The sequence below is a fragment of the Phacochoerus africanus genome, chromosome 8, assembly GCF_016906955.1.
Source record: "Phacochoerus africanus isolate WHEZ1 chromosome 8, ROS_Pafr_v1, whole genome shotgun sequence".
NCBI classification, from domain to species: Eukaryota; Metazoa; Chordata; class Mammalia; order Artiodactyla; family Suidae; genus Phacochoerus; species Phacochoerus africanus.
Window position 1 is genome coordinate 16,688,670 of NC_062551.1, and position 21,288 is coordinate 16,709,957.

The following is a 21,288-nucleotide window of genomic DNA, read 5'->3' on the forward strand; positions in this document are numbered from 1 at the left end:
AAATATGTAAGAATTCACATTCAACGTTTCCCCCAACATATTATTCTTTCCCTGAAAGAAAATGATGTTCCCACTACATCAACTCTTCCCACACATGTAATCTTTAAAAAGCTTTATTAATGCAAAAACAAGAGAAGTCAGGATGTATGCATGCCTCTGGCCAGAACCCGGGTCAGCCTGTGAGAAAACGAACAGGTTCTGGTTTTAAGTGGAGCATATCCCTAACAAGGTTCTCCACCTCTTGCTCTTTTGGGAAAGGACAGATGCAAATGCAACTGAGGAAATGTAAATCCAGTAAGATTCAGGGCCACAAAAATCCCTGGAGGGGTAAAAAAAAAAAAAACCCTTGGAGGGTAGAATCCCTAAGGAAATGAGACTCAAGATACAGTGTCTGAAAGTCAGTTCTCTTAAATGACGCCCTAGTCCTGTTATCCATGGATTTGATAAATCTAACATAGCTGTTGCTTCTACTGTTATCTAAATTCTAAAATTCTTAATTCTCACAATTTTCCAAGGCATCAAAAATTTTCCAACTGCAACCACAGATACAACTTCTCTAGTATCAATGGGAAAAACAACAAATTAACCTAAAGCAAAACTTTAACAAGAGCCTTGAAAGTGTTTATACCTTTGACCCATTACTTTTTTTTTTTTAAAGAAATTTATCCTGGAGTTCCTGTTGTGGCACAGTGGTTAACGAATCTGACTAGGAACCATGAGGCTGTGGGTTCAATCCCTGCCCTTACTCAGTGTGTTAGCCATCCAGCATTGCCGTGAGCTGTGGTGTAGGTTGCAGACGCAGCTCAGATCCCACATTGCTGTGGCTCTGGCATAGGCTGGCGGCTACAGTTCCGATCGGACCCCTAGCCTCAGAACCTCCATATGCCACAGGAGTGGCCCAAGAAATGGCAAAAAGACAAAAAGAAAAAAAAGAAAAAAAGAAATTTATCCTAAACAAATACATCTTTGACAATTGATACATCATGTGCAAGAATATCATAGCATCCTGTAATACATAATTTATAAAAGTGGATTGCAAACTATAGGTCTAAGAATACATATCGGGTAAATTAAACCATGGTATTGTCATTAAGATGGAATAGTTCACAGTAATTAAAATTAGCCTTATAAATGGTAATCAAGACAGTGTGGTACTGGTACCAAAACAGACATACAGACCAATGGAACAGAATAGAGAACCCAGAAATAAACCCAGACACCTATGGTCAATTAATCTTTGACAAAGGAGGCAAGGGTATAAAATGGGGACAAGACAGTCTTTTCAGCAAGTGGTGCTGGGGAAACTGGACAGCTGCATGTATGTCAATGAACATGGAACACACCCTCCCATCATGCACAAAAATAAACTCAAAATGGCTTAAAGACTTAAATGTAAGACAGGATACCATCAAACTCCTAGAAGAAAACATAGGCAAAACATTCTCTGACATCAACCTTACAAATGTTTTCTTTGGTCAGTCTCCCAAAGCAGCAGAAATAAAAGCAAAAATAAATCAATGGGACCTAATCAAACTGAGAAGCTTTTGCACAGCAAAGGGAAACAAAAAACAAAAACAAAACACCTACAGAATGGGAGAAAATAGTTTCAATTGATTCAACTGACAAGGGCTTAAACTCTAAAATATACAAACAACTTATACAATTCAACAGCAAAAAAACCAACAACCCAATTGAAAAATGGGTAAAAGACCTGAATAGACATTTCTCCAAAGAAGATATACAGATGGCCAACAGGCACATGAAAAAATGTTCAACATCTCTAATTATTAGAGAAATGCAAATGAAAACTATTATGAGATAACACTTCATAGCAGTCAGAATGGCCATCATGAATCAGTCCACAAATAACAAATGCTGGAAAGGGTGTGGAGAAAAGGGTACCCTCCTACACTGTGCGTGGGAATCTAAATTGGTACAACCACCATGGAAAACAGTATGGAGGTATCTCAGAAAACTAAATATAGAACTACCATATGACCCAGCAATCCCACTCTTGGGCATCTCCAGATAAAGCTTTCCTTGAAAAAGACACATGCACCCTTATGTTCACTGTAGCACAATTCACAATAGCCAAGCCATGCAACAACCTAAACGTCCATTGACAGATGATTGGATTAGGAAGATGTGGTATATATACACAATGGAATACTACTCAGCCATAAAAAAGAACAAAATGCCATTTGCAGCAACATGGGTGGAACTAGAGACTTTCATACTAAGTGAGGTAAGTTAGAGAAAGACAAATACCATAGGATATCACTTTTATCTGGAATCTAATATACGGCACAAATGAACCTTTCCACAGAAAAGAAACACATGGACTTGGACAACAGACTTGTGATTGCCAAGGGGGAGGGGGAGGGAGTGGGGTGGACTGGCAATCTAGAGTTAACACATGCAAATTATTGCCTTTGGAATGGATAAGCAATGAGATCCTGCTGTATAGCACAGGGAACTTTACCTGGTCGCTAATGATGGAGCATGATTGAAGATAATGTGAGAAAAAGAATGCGTATATATGTATGTGTGACTGGGTCACTTTGCTGTACAGTAGAAAATTGACAGAACACTGTAAAGCAACTACAATGGAAAAAATAAAAATCATTAAAAAGTAAATAAAATACTACTGCTAAAAAAAATTAGCCTTATGAAAATATTCTGAAAGAGTGAAGAGATGCCCACCATATTTTAGGGCAAATAAGCAGGATGTAGACATCATTTATATAACTAATTTATACAAAGAAGAAAAACTGAAAGGAAACACAAAAGCTTCACAGTGACTATTTTCTTTGTAATTTTCTCTACTTCCTAGATTTCTACAAGTATCATTTTATCTTATACATGAAGAGAACAGAAGTTACCATGAATGAATCAGCATGCATGTAAGAGAAGCTTCAATGAGACCAACCCCTAATTCCATCTTTTATAAACTGAGCAGATAGAATAAGCAGAGAAATGTTTGCTGGGATATAATACAGTTCACTCCATAGATGTACCATGCAGTAGGCACTGTGCTATATGGATGAAGACTATTGCCCCAGGAAGCTCTCAGTTGGTCTAAGGAGGGGGTAACCATGCAAAAACCAACCTAGGTGCCTAAATTAAGGGATATAAACACAGGAGATACAAGCCCTGCCTTCGAGCAGCTCAAGGGAGACTGAAAGTTCATCAAATAATTGCTACATGTTGTGAGAAGTACTGTAAAAAAATACGTAATTTTTAAAAAGCAGTGGTCTTCAAATTCAAGCTATGCCAGGGCACTTCGAGGGCTATTAAAAACTACATGATTTTAATTTCTTCATTTAAATAGCACCTATTTCTAAAATGGTATTTAAAAATAGGCACACTAAGCATATTCTGTACCAATCTTAACATATCTGAAATTTTCACTACATTGAGCTATGTTAGCAGGTTAACTTGCTCCTTTGTGAACTTATTCAAGAAACCTGAGATTACAAAACAAGATTCTTTGGAAAACAATGAAAACCCTAAAATGTGCAGCTACTTATAGGTGCAAATCAGAATTCTCTCAACATGGGAATCTAAGACAAAGGAGTCACTTGCTCAAGGTGACTTCAAACTATAATTGTCACTCAGTCTCCAAATATAAATTTGAATTTATAAAATTAATTTTATTTATTACAACTTCTTTTTGGAAGGGGAAGTGCTGTTGATCATTTAGAAATCATTTGGACAAAATAAAAGGAGTTTCAATACTTGTAAAAAGTGACAAGTTATGGTCAAGGCACAGTGAAGATACAAAGGAAGCAATGCATGCAAGCTATCTCATCGCATTTGAAAACGGGAAATTTTTACTCAAAATGTTTGGCCAAAAATAATTTCTGTTGTGTATTTCTCCATCATTTTCATGACAAAGGAATTGACTAGGTAATACATGGATCATTGCTGTGCCGTATGAATAGGTTTTAGGTCATTTAAAAATCAACTGGATGAACCTATTCTGAGGTTGGAAAAGAAAGGTTGGAAAGAGACATTGTGATATGGAAATGCAAATATCCAGTTATTCTGGTAACAGTCCAAAGGCGACAAACAGGAAAGCAGTGCAAATCCCTGCCTGAGACCCTTTAGTAGACTGCGGGGACTGTCCTGAGGTGACAAGAGTGCCAAGGGACACCTTGCCTCCCGCATCCGTTTAGGAAGATTTTGGCTTCAGGTAATAGAAAAATACAACGCAAACCATCTGGGCATTTATTATCACAGCATTAAGTAGCAGAGTGGTCTCCAGGTTCCCTCTCTCCTCCTTAGCTTTACCTTCTCCTATGCACTGACCACTCCCAAAGTTTGATGGCAAGATGACTGCAACAGTTCCAAGTACGATACTCAGACACAACAGTGGCCAGTCAAAGAAGGACTATGTTTTCCATTATACTGGTAAATAAACCTTTTCAAGAAAACCCCAAGCAAAATTTTCTTCCTGCCAAAATTGTATTACATGCCTATGCATTAACCACTCATTAGCAAGAGAAGGCTTTATGATTCACTTAGATTAACTGAAACCCTATAGCAGATGGGGCCCGGCTTCTGAAGCACATAGTCATATATAACAATGGTGGAAAACCAGACCAAGGAAGTTTCCACTAGGAAGGAGGAAATTGGGATGACTGTTAGGGTGTGGCTGCTGTAAGGAAGCTAAACAACAGGTCTGACAGTGTTGTTCTGGCTGGCGACATGGTAACAAACCTTTTGAATTAGGAGTGAGCCCTCTAAAGAGGCAATTCACTCATTCAAGAAAATGCTTAATCAGTTAACTATACTCACAGAAGTATCAACTGAGTCAATTATTCCTTCTATAACCATGTGTTCACTGTTGATAAAACCTTTTTATTGTCATATTAAAAGTTGTAAATTATTAGATAGATACGGTCCCTCCTCAAACTGGATTGAGTAGATGATTTTTCTGAGATCTCATAGCACACTTCAGTTATCTACCATATATACTTATTTATCAGAGCTCCTTATAGTTCGATTAATTTCCTTATAGTTCCATTTATCTTCATTGAGAGCTTGCTTATACTCTTCTGAAGAACAGAAACCACATCTTATTCATTTCTCACCCCTCCTTATTAGTTCTCATACTCAACATAATGTCTCAAGCATCTGTTGTATGAATGACCTCAGTGAACAGATTTGACATTCCTAATGGTGTAACATCCTAATCCCATTGTACATCTATACAATTTTATCCTGTTTTTTCTTTTTTTCTTTTTTTTTTGTCCTTTTAGGGCTACACCTGCAGCCTATGGAGGTTCCCAGGCTAGAGATCCAATCAGAGCTGTAGCCACTGGCCTACATCACAGCCACAGCAGCAGAGCATCCAAGTCACGTCTGAGACCTACACCACAGCTCATAGCAACGCTGGATCCTTAACTTGTCGAGTGAGGCCAGGGATCAAACCCATATCCTCATGGATGCTAGTTGGGTTTGTTAACCCCTGAGCCACGGGCAGGAACTCCCATTTTTTAATGTTCAGAATTTTTATGATACATTCCTTATACTTCCTATTACTAATGTTTAATCGGTCTTTCAAATTGTTAAGATCCTATCCTATTATAAAATAATTCTTTCACCTCTAAGAAGGTAGGTAGACCTGGAAGAGATGCTCACAAAGATACATACATGAAGATATACACAGATTTACAACTGCAAGGGAAGCATCAACAAAATACGAAACAATAGAGATTGCCTAGATAAGTGGTACATCCATTCTGTGGAAAATAAGTACTCAAGAATCACAGTTTAGAAGACTGATAAGGGTATAAGACTCATGGTAAACTTTTAGAGGTACAAGAGCCATTAGTAGTAATTGCATATATAGTGTATAGATGTGTATCTTATATTCCTATATATATACACACATATATACACACCCAATTTTATAAAAAGAAAACAAAATTAAAAATGGGAGAACTTTACAGCAAAGATAGTAGACTGATCTGAAGTTTGAAGTCTCTCCCCTCCCACTTCAGTGACAGAAATTCAGATAAAATTTGAAGAAATTTTGCAAAGTACATAGCTGGACATGGAGATAAGAAAAATATATTTCTGGGGATCAGAACAATAAGCTATCTGACACTCAGGAAGAAGTGGATGTAGATTGTGGCGATGACACAGAAAGTCAAGATTTTGAGTCCTGATCTTCCTCCAAGAAGCAAGACCAGGGGTGAACTAAAAGTAGAAAAAAAACTCCCACCCATATAAAGACAAGGTTTACTTCAAGGTATAGGTAGGAACCAGAGTCAACCATAGCAATTTTGAGCTCCCTACTCTGCAAGGCAGGCAAGCACAGTGTAAAGTTCTTTGAGCTATTAACAAACTCTCAACCAAGAAATTAATTGAAAAAGTGCTCCAAAGCTAGCAAACTCACACATCCACAGTTGAGATCAATGGTAGAGTAAAGCACAGAGTTCCCATCATAGCTCAGTGGTTAATGAACCCAACTAATAGCTAAGAGGATGTGGGTTCGATCCCTGGCCTCGCTCATTGAGTTAAGGATCCGGCCTTGCTGTGAGCTGTGGTATAAGTTGAAGATGCAGCTTGGATCCTGCATTGCTGTGGCTGTGGGGTAGGCCAGCAGCTGTAGCTCCAATTAGACCCCTAGCCTGGGAATCTCCATATGCTACAGGTGTGGCCCTGACAAGACAAAAGACAACAACAACAACAAAAAAAGGTAGAGTAAGGCACAAAGCTGCCCTATAGGGATGTTTCCACAATCTGGTATATACCTTTAAATATATAATCACTACTGAGGAACTCAAAAGACTGCAAAGCATACAAAGAAATCCAAAACTATCGAAGTTTGCAAATTTAACAAAAGACTGGATACTAAAGCAACTCAGAAAGAATTTTAAAATAAATGTTTGGGAGTTCCCGTTGTGGCACAGTGGTTAACGAATCCGACTAGGAACCATGAGGTTGCGGGTTCGATCCCTGCCCTTGCTCAGTGGATTAACGATCCCGCGTTGCCGTGAGCTGTGGTGTAGGTTGCAGACACAGCTCGGATTGCGCGTTGCTGTGGCTCTGGCGTAGGCCGGCGGCTACAGCTCCAATTAGACCCCTAGCCTGGGAACCTCCATACGCCACGGGAGCCGCCCAAGAAATGGCAAAAAGACAAATAAATAAATAAATGCTTGTAACCATTAAGCAGTTTAAAAAGATAATAGATTCCATATGGCAGATCAGGCTGTTGGCATAACAACAAAGATACTGTGGGTTCGGTTCTAGATCACCCCAATAAACAAGTATCACAGACTGGAGACAAGTTGGTGGAGTAGGAGGACCTTGAGCTCACCTGCCACAAGCACACAAAACTAGACTGTCAGTTTGTTTTTTCAGCAGAAACCCTGCAATACTGAAGAGCGTGGCATCATATGTTTAAAGTGAGGAAAGGGAAAAACATATCCCTAAGAATACTCTACGCAGCAAGGCTCTTGTTCAGATTTGACTGAGAAATCAAAAGCATTACAGCGATTTTCCTTGTGGTACAGCAAGTTAAGGATCCAGCAATGTCACTGGAATGGCTTGAGTCACCACTGCAGCATGGGTTTGGTCCCTAACCCAGGCACTTCCAAATGGCATGGGTGTGGCAACAAAACCAACAAAAAAAATTTACAGATAAGCAAAAGCTAAAAGAATTCAGCACCACAAAACCAGCTTTATAACAAATGCTAAAGGAACTTCTCTAAGTGGAAAAGAGAAGACCACAACTAGCAACAAGAAAATTATGAAACATGGAGTTCCCTCTGTGGCACAGTGTGTTTAGAATCTAACTGAAGCACCTCAGGTTGCTGCAGAGGTCCAGGTTCAATCCCCAGCCTGATGCAGTAGGTTAAAGTAGCTGGCATTGCCACAGCGTAGAGTGCAGCAGCAGTTCAGAGTCAGGCCCCAGCCCAGGGAATTCCATGTGCTGCAGGTGCAGAGAAAGAAAGAAAAGGAAAGGAAGAAGGGAGGGAGGGAGGGAGGGAGGGAGGAAGGAAGGAAGGAAGGAAGGAAGGAAGGAGGAAGGAAGGAAGAGAAGAAGGAAAAGAAAGAAAGAGAAGAAGAAGGAAGGAAGGAAGGGAGGAAGGAAGGAAGGAAGGAAGGAAGAGGAAAGAGAGAAAGAAAGAGAAAGAAGGAAAGAGAAAGAGAGAAGAAAGAGGGGAGAGAGAGAAAGAGAGAAAGAAGGAAAGAGAGAAGGAGGGAGGAAGGAAGGAAATTATGAAAAAGGAAACCTCACCATTAAAGGTAAACATATAGTAAAGGTAAGAAATTATCCACACACAAATATGATATCAAAAGCAGTAATCATGAGAGGAGGAGAGTACAAATGGAAGTTATTAAAATACATTAGGAGATCTGCAACTTGAAGTAATTTTATATATATAGACTGCTATATCAAAACGTCATGGTAACTGCAAACTGAAAATCTGTAATAGATATACACAAAAAAAGAAAGGAATCCAGACAAAACACTCAAGATAGTCAGCAAATCACAGATGAGAATAAAATAGAAAAGGTGTGGGAAAGACTTACAAAAACAAATCTAAAACAATTAATAAAATGGCAGTATGAACATACATGTCAGGGTTCTCTTGTGGCACAGCAGGTTAAGGATCTGATGTTATCACTGCAGCAACTTGAGTCACTGCCATGGTGCAGGTCTAATCCCTGGCCCAGGTACTTCCCCATGCTATAAGGATGGCCAGAAAGAAAAAAAAAAAACCTATCAATAATTTCCATAAATGTAAATCAATCAAATGCCCCAACCAAAAGACACAGACTTGCTGAATCAATATTAAAAAAAAAAAGATAGTAAGACCTGCACACATGCTATCTGCAAGATAATCACTTCACATCTAAAGACACATACAGACTGAAAATGAGGGGATGGAAAAGGTATTCCATGCAAATGTAAATCAAAAGAAAGCTGGAGTAGCAATACTTGTATCAGACAAAACAGACTTTAAAATAAAGATTACAAGAGACAAAGAAAGACACTACATAACAATCAAGGGATGGATCAAAGAAGAAGATGTAACCATAAATATATATATATATGCACCCAACATAGGAGCACTTTAAATATACAAGGCAAATGTTAACAGACATTAAAGGAGAAATTGACAGTAATACAGTAATCGTTAAGGACTTTAACACCCCATTTACATCAACAGCAAGATCATCCAGACAACTATCAATAAAGAAATGCAGGTCTTAAATGACACATTAAACCAGATGGATTTAATTGATATCTATAAAGCATTCCACCCGAAAGCAGTAGAATACACCATTCTTCTCAAGGGCACATGGAACATTCTCCAGGATAGATCACATCCTGGACCACAAAGCAAGCCTCAGCAAATTTTTAAAAAAGTGAAATTGCACCAAGCATCTTTTCCAACCAAAATGTTCTAAGATTAGAAATCAACTACAAGAAAAAAAACTGCAAAAACACAAACACATGGAGGCTAAAGAATATGCTACTAAAAAATTAATTTCATTGAAGAAATCAAGGAGGGAATAAAAAATACTGAGAAACAAGTGAAAATGAAAACATAATGACCCATAACCTATGGGACACAGAAAAAGCAGTTCTAAGAGGCAAATTTACAGTGATACCAGCTTACCCTTGGGAAACAACCTAAGCTTATGCCTAAAGCAACTAGAGAAATAAGACAAAACCCAAAGTTAATATAAGGAAAGACATCATAAGGATCAGAGCAGAAACAAATGAAATAGAGACTTAGGAAACAAAGATCAATGAAACTAAAACCTGGTTCTTTGAAAAGATCAACAAATGTTGAGGACTCATCAAGAAAAAAAAGCAAGACAGCCCAAACCAATAAAATTAGAAATGAAAAATGAGAATTTACAATTGACACCACAGAAATACCAAGGCTCTTAAGAAACTACTACAAGCAACTATATGCCAATAAAATGAATGAACTAGAAGAAATGGACAAATTCTTAGAAAGGCACAATCTCCTGAGACCCGAACCAAGAAGAAAGAGAATAGACTGAATACAAGTACCGAAACTGAATCTGTGATTTAAAAACTCCCAAGAAACAAAAGTCCAGGATCAGATGGCTTCACAAGAAAATTCTATAAAAAATTTAGAGAAGAATTAACACCTATCCCTCTGAAAATATTACAAAAAATTGCAGAGGAAGGAATACTTTCAAACTCATTCTATGACTACCCTGATACTAAAACCCTACAAAGATACCACACACAGAAAAAAAAAAAAAAGAAAGAAATTAAAGCAATTATCACAGTAAACTTAAGTCACATAAATTTTCTGGTGCACATAGGTTATTTTTGTACTTCACTGTAGTCTATTAAGGATGTAATAGCATTGTGCCTTAAAAAAAAATGTACATACCTTAATTTTGAAATACTTTATTGCTAAAAAAAAATGCTAACCATCACCTGAGCTCTCAATGAGTTAGAGCAGTAACATCAAAATTTAATGTCACAGATCACCATAACAAATATAACATAATAACACTGAAATATCGAAAGAATTACCAAAATGTGACAGAGACACGAAATGAGCAAATGTTGTTGGAAAATTGGCACTAATAGACTTGCTCAACAGAGCATTGCCACAAACTCCAGCATATGATACATGTTATTTGTTATTAGTTATCTGAGAAAAAGAAACTACAGTGAACAAAGAGATAATACTTAAAAATTTTTCACAATGGAAGATTTAAATATTCAGATTGAAAGTGTTCCTGAACTCCTCAGCCTAAAGATAAAACACATAAAAAGATTTTAAAAAAAAGATAAAAAGGAAAGTTAAGTGCACACCTCAAACATTTTCACGTAAATATTGAAAGAAATGAACACAGAACGTGAACTTCAAGTTCAGCAGAAGGGAGAAAACTTGCAGAGATAAAACAATTCAACTAAAGCCAGAAAAGAAGGAAAAGAGAAAAGTGTAAATAGAAAAGATAAAAATAACTAAAAAATTGGAGTTCCCACCATGGCTCAGCAGAAATCAGTCTGAATACCATCTATGAGGACGCAGGTTCAATCCTTGGCCTTGCAGCTACAGCTCCGATTCTACCTCTGGCCTGGGAACCTCCATACACTGCAGGTACAGTCTTAAAAAGACCAAAAAAAAATACTAAAAAAATTTAAGTATCAATAACCATAATACACGCAAGTAATTTATATTTTCTTTTTAAAAGACATACTCTTAAATGGAATCAAAATTTAAACTGAAAAGTTGAAAATAAATTGCTAAAGACATGATAAATACCAACCAAAACAAAGTGGAGTTGCTAAGAATGAAATGGTTTATAACTAAATGTAACAGTGGTTATCTCTTGCGGGGCTTGATAAGTCATTATTATTATGTTCTTTATATCCTTCTGCATTTTACAAACTTTTTAAATGAACATATACAATTTCATGTTTGATAAAAATCTTTAGTTATTAAGGACTTTATTTATATAGCATAATTAGAATAACCAACATCATGTGTTATTTGAATCCCAATGCAAGATACATGTATTAAATCATTGTCTATTAGTAACTTAATAAATGAAATACTATTATACTATTTTTGCTTATTTTTGCAGATGAGGAAACTGCAAAACAAAAGAATTTAAATAACTTGCATAAGGTCAAACAGCTAGTAGAGACAGGACTCGGTTAGGAACTAACCAGATGAGAGTACTAGAGACAGACATCTACCTCCAGGTCTAATATGGAAGATACAAGTCAGCATTGACAACGATTGCTTTTTCATTTTTTAATTTATTTCCAATAAAAATATTTCAGTAAGAAGATATATTTAACATTTACTAGTAACAATGCAATTCACAAGAGATAATCTCTTTCTATGAATTTGTTTCTGCATTTATACTCCAGAACTATAAAACAACAGTGCCACTGTGTCTACCCATGTTCATTTCACATCTTTTTCCAGTTAAAATGTATCATTCCTGTAACATATCATTCTATTTTTATACTTTAATTGCTTCTGGTTGGTGTCAGCAAAGTGATGTTTGTAAAAGTTTAACCAGTTTTTAATAATGAATACTAAGAATATTTCCATCTGTTTTGAAATTCTAGCTATAAAACACACAGTTAAAACGATCCTTATTTGGACATGGCTTGCTTTCTTAGATTATATTTCTTTTTAAGCAAATATACAGTTTAGAAGAAAATTTAGGATAACACCTAGAATATTTAAAAGTAATTTCTACTACCACAAAAATAGGAAAAAAAAAAGTTAGAAATTACTTTTCACCTCTATTTACAGAAGTCCCCCTACCTCCCCCCCTCCAAAAAAGATAATCATCATTTTTAAGTAATGGATATATTCCTAACCAATTGGATACTGAAAGAAAAAGGTACATTTTGCTAGCTCTATCAAAAAGGGCCTTGCGAACAGCATATAGCCAATTACAGTTCTGCGAACATTCAATTGGCCACCTATCTTGGCTAAATTACAATGATGTACATTTTGGTAAATCGTATCATTTCACAAAGTCACTTTAAATGAATACCGTCCATTTCTTCTCTTGCTTCTCAAAATAATTCTCTAGAATGCTTAAAACTTAAAAGAAAATGCAGATGCACCCAGATAACCCATGATAACCAGGCTTCACAGGAAGCCAAAGGACCTTTCTCTAGCTAGACTTCATATTCCCAGAAGGTACCACCATCAAGATCCACTTCTATCTACACTGCCATGACAGCTTATTAAGCATGTTCAAGTGGATGACATATTCATCAGAGGCCCTATTTATTGAAATAAAGACAATGTCAAATAGCTGATCAACTCCTCTCCTCCCGATGTCATAAGCTGTCGGTAAGTTATCTTTTCCAAATCATGAGCTAGGTTTGTAATTTTCAAAAGCTAAGGTCTTTTTTGAACAATTTCATCCACTATGTAATACTCTTCATATTCATTTATGACATCACATTATAGAGTATGAAAAAATGATTTGAGAAATATGGATGGAGGCATTCAAATGCATAGTTATAATAGATTGCATGGGGCTCTGGAACATAAAACTAATGATTTCATTTGTCTACTCCTGGTGTTATTGAAGAATATTATCTTATGCATAATTAACAGGGTTTTGAAAGGCTGAATATAAAACACTATAGCATTTCTTGTCAACTTATAGTGGGAACTCTACTGTGACCAACACAAATTACCTATGTGTGTTTTCTACCTAATCTGCAAAAGTGATAAATATTATACTATATTGATACATCTTTGTTTTCACAGATACTCTCTCCCTCCATGAGTAACTATAAAGAGCAAAATAAAATCCATCTGAAGGCTATTATAAATTCTGGCTCACTTAACATTTCACAAGTGACAATGTCTATTGACCTTAAAATTGTACAAATTAAATTACTGGCTTGACCATATAAATCTCACGTTTATAGAAAACCTAAGTGTCTAACTTACTGGCAAGTGTCTCACCATAACTCATGCCAGGGAATCAGTAGAAAAAGAATTGCTGGAAACATTATAAGCCACGCAAATCTTATTAATAATAAATACAGTGGGAGTTCCCATGGTGGCTCAGCAGGTTAAGGACCCAACATCGTCTCTGTGAGGATGAGGGTTCAATCCCTGGCCTCATTCGATGGGTTAAGGATTCAGTATTTTTGTGGCTGTGGCACAGGACACAGCTGTAGCTCCAATTCAACCCCTAGCCCAGGAACTTCCATATGCCTCAGATCCAGTCATAAAGAGGAAAATAATAAGAATGGTGTCTTATGAAATCAATCAGTAGTTTCTCTTTCATCCACAAAAGGGGTCATCTCAAAATACTATCTTCTATTCCCGAATTTTTCTTTTTTAAAAAAAAACAATGCTTAACTCATGTATAACATTGCAATTAATAGTCTGAAGACCGCTCATTAAGAATTAAGTAGTAACAAGCAGATTGAATGGATGGTCTGGGTCAAGTTGGAGCTAAAGTACCAAGACTGCAATAAAGGCAAGATAGCACCACTGAGAAGACAAGTGACTAACAGAGCAGGAACTAGATTACTGGATTCTAGAGACTGGGATTATAGCACATTCCACATCCACAAAGACATCTGTGGTATACAGAATGACAGGCCTACGGGACCTGCTATATAGCAAAGGGAACTCTACCCAATATTCTGTGATGGTCTCTGTGGGAAAAGAATTTGAAAAATGAATGGGTGTACAACTATAATGGAATCACTTTGCTGTACAGCAAAAAGTAGCACCACATTGTAAATCAACTCAACTTTAATAAAATTTAAATTTTTTTTAAATATGTATGTCAGGCACTGTACTGGGTGCTGTTTTTGAACATTGGAACAGTTGCTTAGGACTATTACACTTTTCCTGTAGTTACACATTAAGAAAATATTTTTAAATAAAACATTTCCAAAGCCTGGAGTGAGGGCTGACAAAAAAACCCTAAATGTGCATCCTCAATATAATTAAGCCTATGCTTTTAAGTGACAGGGATGCATATTTTTTTAAAGGGAAAACATTTTGGTATAAGGCTCAAAGACTATCTTGTCTCATTTTAAAAAATAATAGAGTACTTTTCTTTAATAATCATTTTAACATGACACAAACTGGCGGTAAGTCCACTTTTTTCCAGAACAGCACATTCTCCACCGTCAGCAAGGAGCTGAAAGAATAAGTGGGAATTTCAGCCACTTTTTACTCATTAAAAAAAAAAACACACACACAACCTAAAATTCATTTCAATGGACTTCTGAATAGCTAAGTGTTGGATACATAACATAAATTAGGACATAGTCCTGCCACCCACCGTTAGAGCAAGATCAACACTGAGATCAGCATGATCTCTTGACTCCCAAATAGCACCATGGCAAGAAGGTCATTGCCTCGTGATACTGCAAGAAGCTCAAGATCAACTTATGTGGCCCAAATAAATAAAAACTGAAGAATGCTTCGTATTTTGGTGAGAAAACGCCCATTTTGCAATCATCTCTAACCCCTTTGTAATCGTCCGTTTGCAGAGGATAGAGATTACTCCCTCTACTTTTGGATACAGCCCTTGAAAAAAATTTACAACAATAGGTATACTGTGCAAAGTACTTAACAGGCCATGATACAGTAAGCATCCACGGGCGATATCTATAAATCAGAGAGACCAAGGACGCACTCCTTCTCTTCACAACAAACTTTTTCCTCATTTTATGAAGCCACACACAAAAAAAATTCCAGCTACTAACCACATTAAAATGTGAGTTATTTGCTGGAGAGTTGATAATACAGAGGAGGAAAAAAGTCAACATTCTAGCCAAGTGAAAGCATTAAAAAAAAAGTCTGACTCTTACAGTTACCTTCAAGGTAAAATTAATTATTAATTGGCAAAGCCTGGACATGGAATGATTGCTATCAATATTTTAATACTTTCAGTGCTAATTTCATTCTCAACATCGCAGTTTGTCTACCGCAGAAGCAAGAGAGGTCTGTTTACTTTCAGTGAAGCTTGCTATGATGATCACCTTAAGAAGGTTGCCAAGATTTTGAAATGCTTTGAATCTTCGTCTTCTTGAATTTCTAATATTAAACAAACTAGAAAAAGATTCGCATTGCATTCAGACAAATGAACAACTCTGCCATTCTTAGCTGGCTCAGGAAAGAATAAGATTGCTAATTTCTGAACATTAATATTTGAATTCCCACCCACAAGCGCTGCAATTCATATTGTCTTAAGACTTGTATTTTATCATCAAAGTTTTGTGATAATTCATAAAACCTGAACTTTGTGAAATTACAAAGTCAATTTATCAATTAACTGAATTCATCCTAATTCATCTCTAGAGCCAAGCCTGCAAAAATGCCAAGATGGAATTCATCACGTTTCAGGTTTCAGCAGAACGGTGTAAAAGAAGCCTTAAGAATTGAGGAATGGTTATGCACAAACAGGAAATGGATGAAAAAGAATAAGGAGCTCTCTGCTTTAGCTCCGCAGGGTCCCTTGCCCCAGAGGGAAAAGAGCATCTTCTGAACATGGAGGTATGAACCCAAGAAAATCTCAGGTTCAAGGGGACCTCCAATTTGCCTCAGGGATAGAGACATAATACTTAACTGCTAGTACCAAGGCTCCTGGGCAGTTAAGGGGAGCGTCAACACAGGTTTGCAATTGCCCAGGGTCCTGAAAGCCTAGAGGGGCTGTTCTGGGGATAGCATTCACTAAAAAGAGAGTCACATTACATTTTTTTAAATTGTATATTGAAAGACTGCCTGCTGCCATATGGAACCTTGAGACTGTAGGTGCAATGTTTTTGACTCTCCTAGACATTGACCCCTTATGTGCCCTCACTTTCTATCTTTAATATCATACACCTCTATGCTTCTATACACACTCCTGGCCTCCAGCCTGTCACTAAATACTTCAGTTTTACCAGTGATGCTGTCTTAGTCAATGGCTGCACCTGACCACATTACTCCTGTAAGCCCTGTGGCCCACTACAACCTGGGCATCTAGCCAGGTAGGTGGGCCATGTCTTGGGCAGCTACTACGTGGGAACTGGCCATCATTCTCAACACATGGCTTTCTCACTCACCATACTGAAACAATGACTGTAAGTTACTGATTCTATCTTCTTGATAGATTTCAAATCTGTCCATTTCTGCACTGTTATACCAGCCTGGTTCATCCACGTCACCATTGCTTTTGTGTCTTTATAGCATCTTACCTCCCTTCCTGCACCAATCAAACCCTCTCCTGTCCGTTTTCTGTACCACAGGCACAGTAAGTTACTCAAAACTCATCTCAGCGTGTCACTCTCTAACTTAAAATAATTCTGGGCTCCCCACTGCCCCAAGGTAACTGCCAAGCTCTCCATCCTGCATTCAGGATTCAGTCTGCACTTCCCAGCCTCACTCTCTCTCAAACTTAACTTCTGCAGCACTCCCAAATGCAAAGACCCATGTTCCTTCTTGCTTTGAAGTCTCCTGCACTTAGTGTAATCCAAGCCCCCTCCTTGTGTGACTCAGCTGAATCTCTTCCAAGACATGGCATGTCACGCAAATATAGTTCACTATATTTTGTTCATAAACTTAGTAATAGTCTTAATGTTACTATTTCACTTGAGCTAAAATTTCTAAAAACAAGAATACTCATCATTTACCCATGGGAATTCTAGTATTTATCAGGCACCTATGTTCTTATTATTACAATTATTACACGCATTTGTCTGTATATACTTATGTAATCCTCAGAGAAACCCTGTAAGTTGATCCAGTTATTATCCCCATGTTATAGATGAGGAAACTGAGACACAGAATGATTAAGAAAAGATAACACAGCTAGTAAGTGGGGGGACCCAAGATTCACACCAAAGCTGTAAGTTTCCACAGTTATCTACTAACCTTGCCTATTACTCCAGAGACCTTCAAGAAGAGCAAACTACATTTGAATTCATAATAAATGATGGCAAATGTACATCATCTGATACTAATAAAATCTTTCAACTTCAGGGTTGAGGATAGTTATGAAGACTAGTCTGCATATCTCTACAAAAGTCACCTTTGTGATGCAAATACTACATCCTATTAGCTCAGTGTACACTTTTTAGGGGAAATTTTTCCATATTATGTTGACATTTTAGGCCTACTTTGAGAAACAATGTAGGGCATCGCACTGCAGAATTATGCTGTTGCCAAAACTAAAACTACATTATTAATGGCACAGAAAAAGGTGGATTCCCAATGCTTTCATATCTATATGTCATTTTACCATTTATAGTTTATTAACCAAATTAGATGCAGCCTTTTTATATTAACTATTGTTCACTTTTCTGATGTTAAATCGTTTCCATTTTTCATTTAACAGAAATTTAGAAATTAAATACATTAGACAAATGGGCATAATGCAACCCTAAAATGAAATCTGGAAGATTAAAATGATGGCGATTATTTATCACGCACATTTGCATCCTCAACTAGTAAAAGTCGTAACTGCTTTCTTTGGGTTCTTTTAAGTATAAAAGCAAAATATGGATTAACGAATTTGTCTTTTTCCTCTTCCAGAAAAAAAAATAAATAATAATTCCTGGGTATAGAATATGTGGTCAAAGGCTTGATTGATTGATTTCTGTAACATGCTTCTTTAGTTGCTAGAGTATCTAATACTTTGTGTTCTAATTATGAATCTTACATAAGAAACTACTTCTATATGGTATAGTAAATCTTATTAAGAATTGTTTGAGGGTTGGGGTTACAAAATAAGCTTTTTTTGAAATTAACTGAAAAAAAATAATTTTAGCAATGTAAACCAAAACATTTCTAAAGTAGCCTTTGTATACCAGAGTATTCATTGATCCATATATATTTACAGAGCATACACTCTGTGTTGGCTTGGTAGTAGTTGCTTGACCGAAACACTGAATGAATACACCTTGGAGCACAGCTATGCTCGAGTGGGAGGTTGTACCATCACACAATGAGAATCTCAACAAGGTGGGTCACCAACATAAGGTTAACAAGAAAACTATGAAGTCACTAAAATGTGTCTTCCTACCTTCCCTTGCCACACTCCCAAATACTGTGCTGAGTATAGCCTCCTGTCATTCCCACATAAGCCTTATCTCCAAAGGAACTTCTACTCCCAATTATCCTTCACCCCTAACCCCCAGGTGTAAATTCCATTCTCTCCAAACTCAGTTCTTTGGCTGCGAAGAGTCAAAGAGAAGATTAGCGTTAGGGCACGTGTGACTGATAGCTGCTTGCATTTTTTTTCTCATGGTATTTGCTAACCTGGAGGAATGATTCAGTGATTGACAAAGCCAGGCAATAGCAGTAGATGCTGAAGGTAAAGAATGCTTATTTGGAGAAGAGGAGTTTTCTGAGTCCTGCAAGGCTCTATGGAAGAATTTTTGATCTGGCTGTACGTAAGTTGGTTTGAATGGCATCACCTTTTGGAAGAAGCTGTAGCCCAGAATGTTCAGCAAAACAATTGGTCCAAAGGGTGAGGATAAAGATTTGAAATCCCTGATGAATAACAGGACAGAAAATCCAGAAAGGACAGACCATAATTACTAGAGACAAAACAAGCCCAGAATGGTATTTCCCACTTATGTGAAAAGTATCCAAACATGCATCTGATACTCCTTAGTCCTAAAATCCTGTGTTTAGAACATCCCACAATCCATTTCAATGTACCATCAAGGTCTTTTAATCCCAGTATTTTAAAGGCATTAAGAGAATGTATTTAACACCATAAACTGAAAGTTTGCTCTATTGAGAGCAAGGGCCCTCTTCCTTCTGGTGGAAAATGAACAAGTGACTCTTTGAAATCCTCCTTTATTGACAATGGTATTAAACCTTGAAGTCACTGGGCTTCATGAAATCATGGAATGGGTAATAAGCATTAGCCATATAACAAGTATGAGACAGGTCAGCTCCTAACAGAAAGGTCCTCAGAGCATATTCACCAATTTCCACGACTGTTCACCACTTTACCAACTAACCCAACAGCATCACTAATAAGTCTAGAATTTTACCTTTCCTCTAATAAACCAAGGCAGAGCAAAGCTGTATATTGAGCAAGAGATAACCACTGGATGAGCTAACCCACTAGCTTTTGTGAGATTCAGCCCTTTGCTCTTAAAGTTTCGGGAAAATGCTCTATTTCACAAAGATAGCTGTGACTCCTACTTACCAATGTATGCTGCACTGAACAAATTCATACTTTGTTAGTAAACTAAATAAAATGCTTTTAAAATCAACCACAATGAAACATTTCATCCCCACCACTGTATTTGCCATTTCCATGCCTCTTCACAATTTCTGAGTACTCCCTCATGTGTGCCAAACTGACAGGGGAAAAAATCTGTTCCCAAGCTACTTTTAGCCAAGTAAATACTTGGAAATTCACTGTGTAGCTAAGAAAGCATACCATTATGGCCTTTTCAAAGACACCCTGTAAACATCCAGCATTAAGCAAAGTAGATAAGCTTTTTTTAGAAAAGAGCACAGGCTTACTTTCAGTTTTAGTGAAAGCACAGTCATGAAAAAAGGGCCTCCTCTATGTTCACCCTGAATTATCCCGGTGGTCATAATCATCCGTCTATGTTTTAATTGTCCTCTCAGTTGCCTGCATCACCTATGAGAGTGGAAGGCATCACTACTGGGAACAATATACCAGCATGGAGTGGCATTCAATATTAACATTTGTTCTGTGAATGAATACCATCCAGAGGGGTGATGGAGTAAATTTCAACCAGCTACATTAGAAAGGAATTACAGAATCTAAGCCTTCTGGACCTCAAGGTTCTTTTCTTTTCTCATGAGGCCAAATCCTTTCCATGCCTCTGTGAGCTGGTACAGTGAGGTGAGGTGGGGTGAGGGGGTGGAAGTCTGGTGGTTATTCTTGGCAAGCTTACCCATATCAGCAGTCACGGTCTTCCTAACAGGTCAAAGAAGTTAGTCTGTAGCTAACACAAAGCCTAAGTATATGGATAACCAAGCATGAAAGAGATCAGCTGCATGTATACATTCTTTTTTCTCAATTATCATGCTTCAGTGTAACTGACTAGATATAATTCCCAGTGCTATACAGCAGGATCTCATTGCCTATCCATTCCAAAGGCAATAGTTTTTATCTATTAACCCCAAATTCCCCATCCATCTATAATGGAAAAAAATAAAAATCATTATTTAAAAAAAAAAGAAAGAAAGAAAGATCAGCTGCTCAGAATATGAATTCGCAAATAATTTAGAAGCCAAATGTGCTACCTGATTGATTTTATGTTTCTATAAAGCCACATAACCTGTTGGGCTGCCATCGAATGAGGCAGGCCTTCAAGTAACATTTGCGTCTATCATCACATGGTCTTCCTTCAGACCTTATAATCAAGACTTCCTATCTCATGCTTAGCTAGGGAAGGATTTAGAACCGTTTTAGATGGGCGCAGGAGATGGAAGAAAGAGCAAGATGAGAAGAAATAATAGGAGGAGATAGGAGGAGCAAGAGGTAGAAGAGGAAGGTCAAGAAAGAGGAGAAGGTCAAACTCGAGAGCCGGTCTGGGTAACCTTGGCCATAATTAGATTTTTTTGCAGTGTTCTGTCATCTATTGCTGAAGGTAAAGTTGGCGTTACTTGCTGAAATGATATTAATTTCAATGAGATTCCAAACCAAAACCTCAAATAAAGAATGACAAAAGGCTAGAAGGCCTCAAGGTAAATATATATATAAACTATATTAAAAGATCAACAAAGATCCAGTCCTGAAGGATTCAAGGGGGACTGGGGAAAGGAGAGGTTAGCA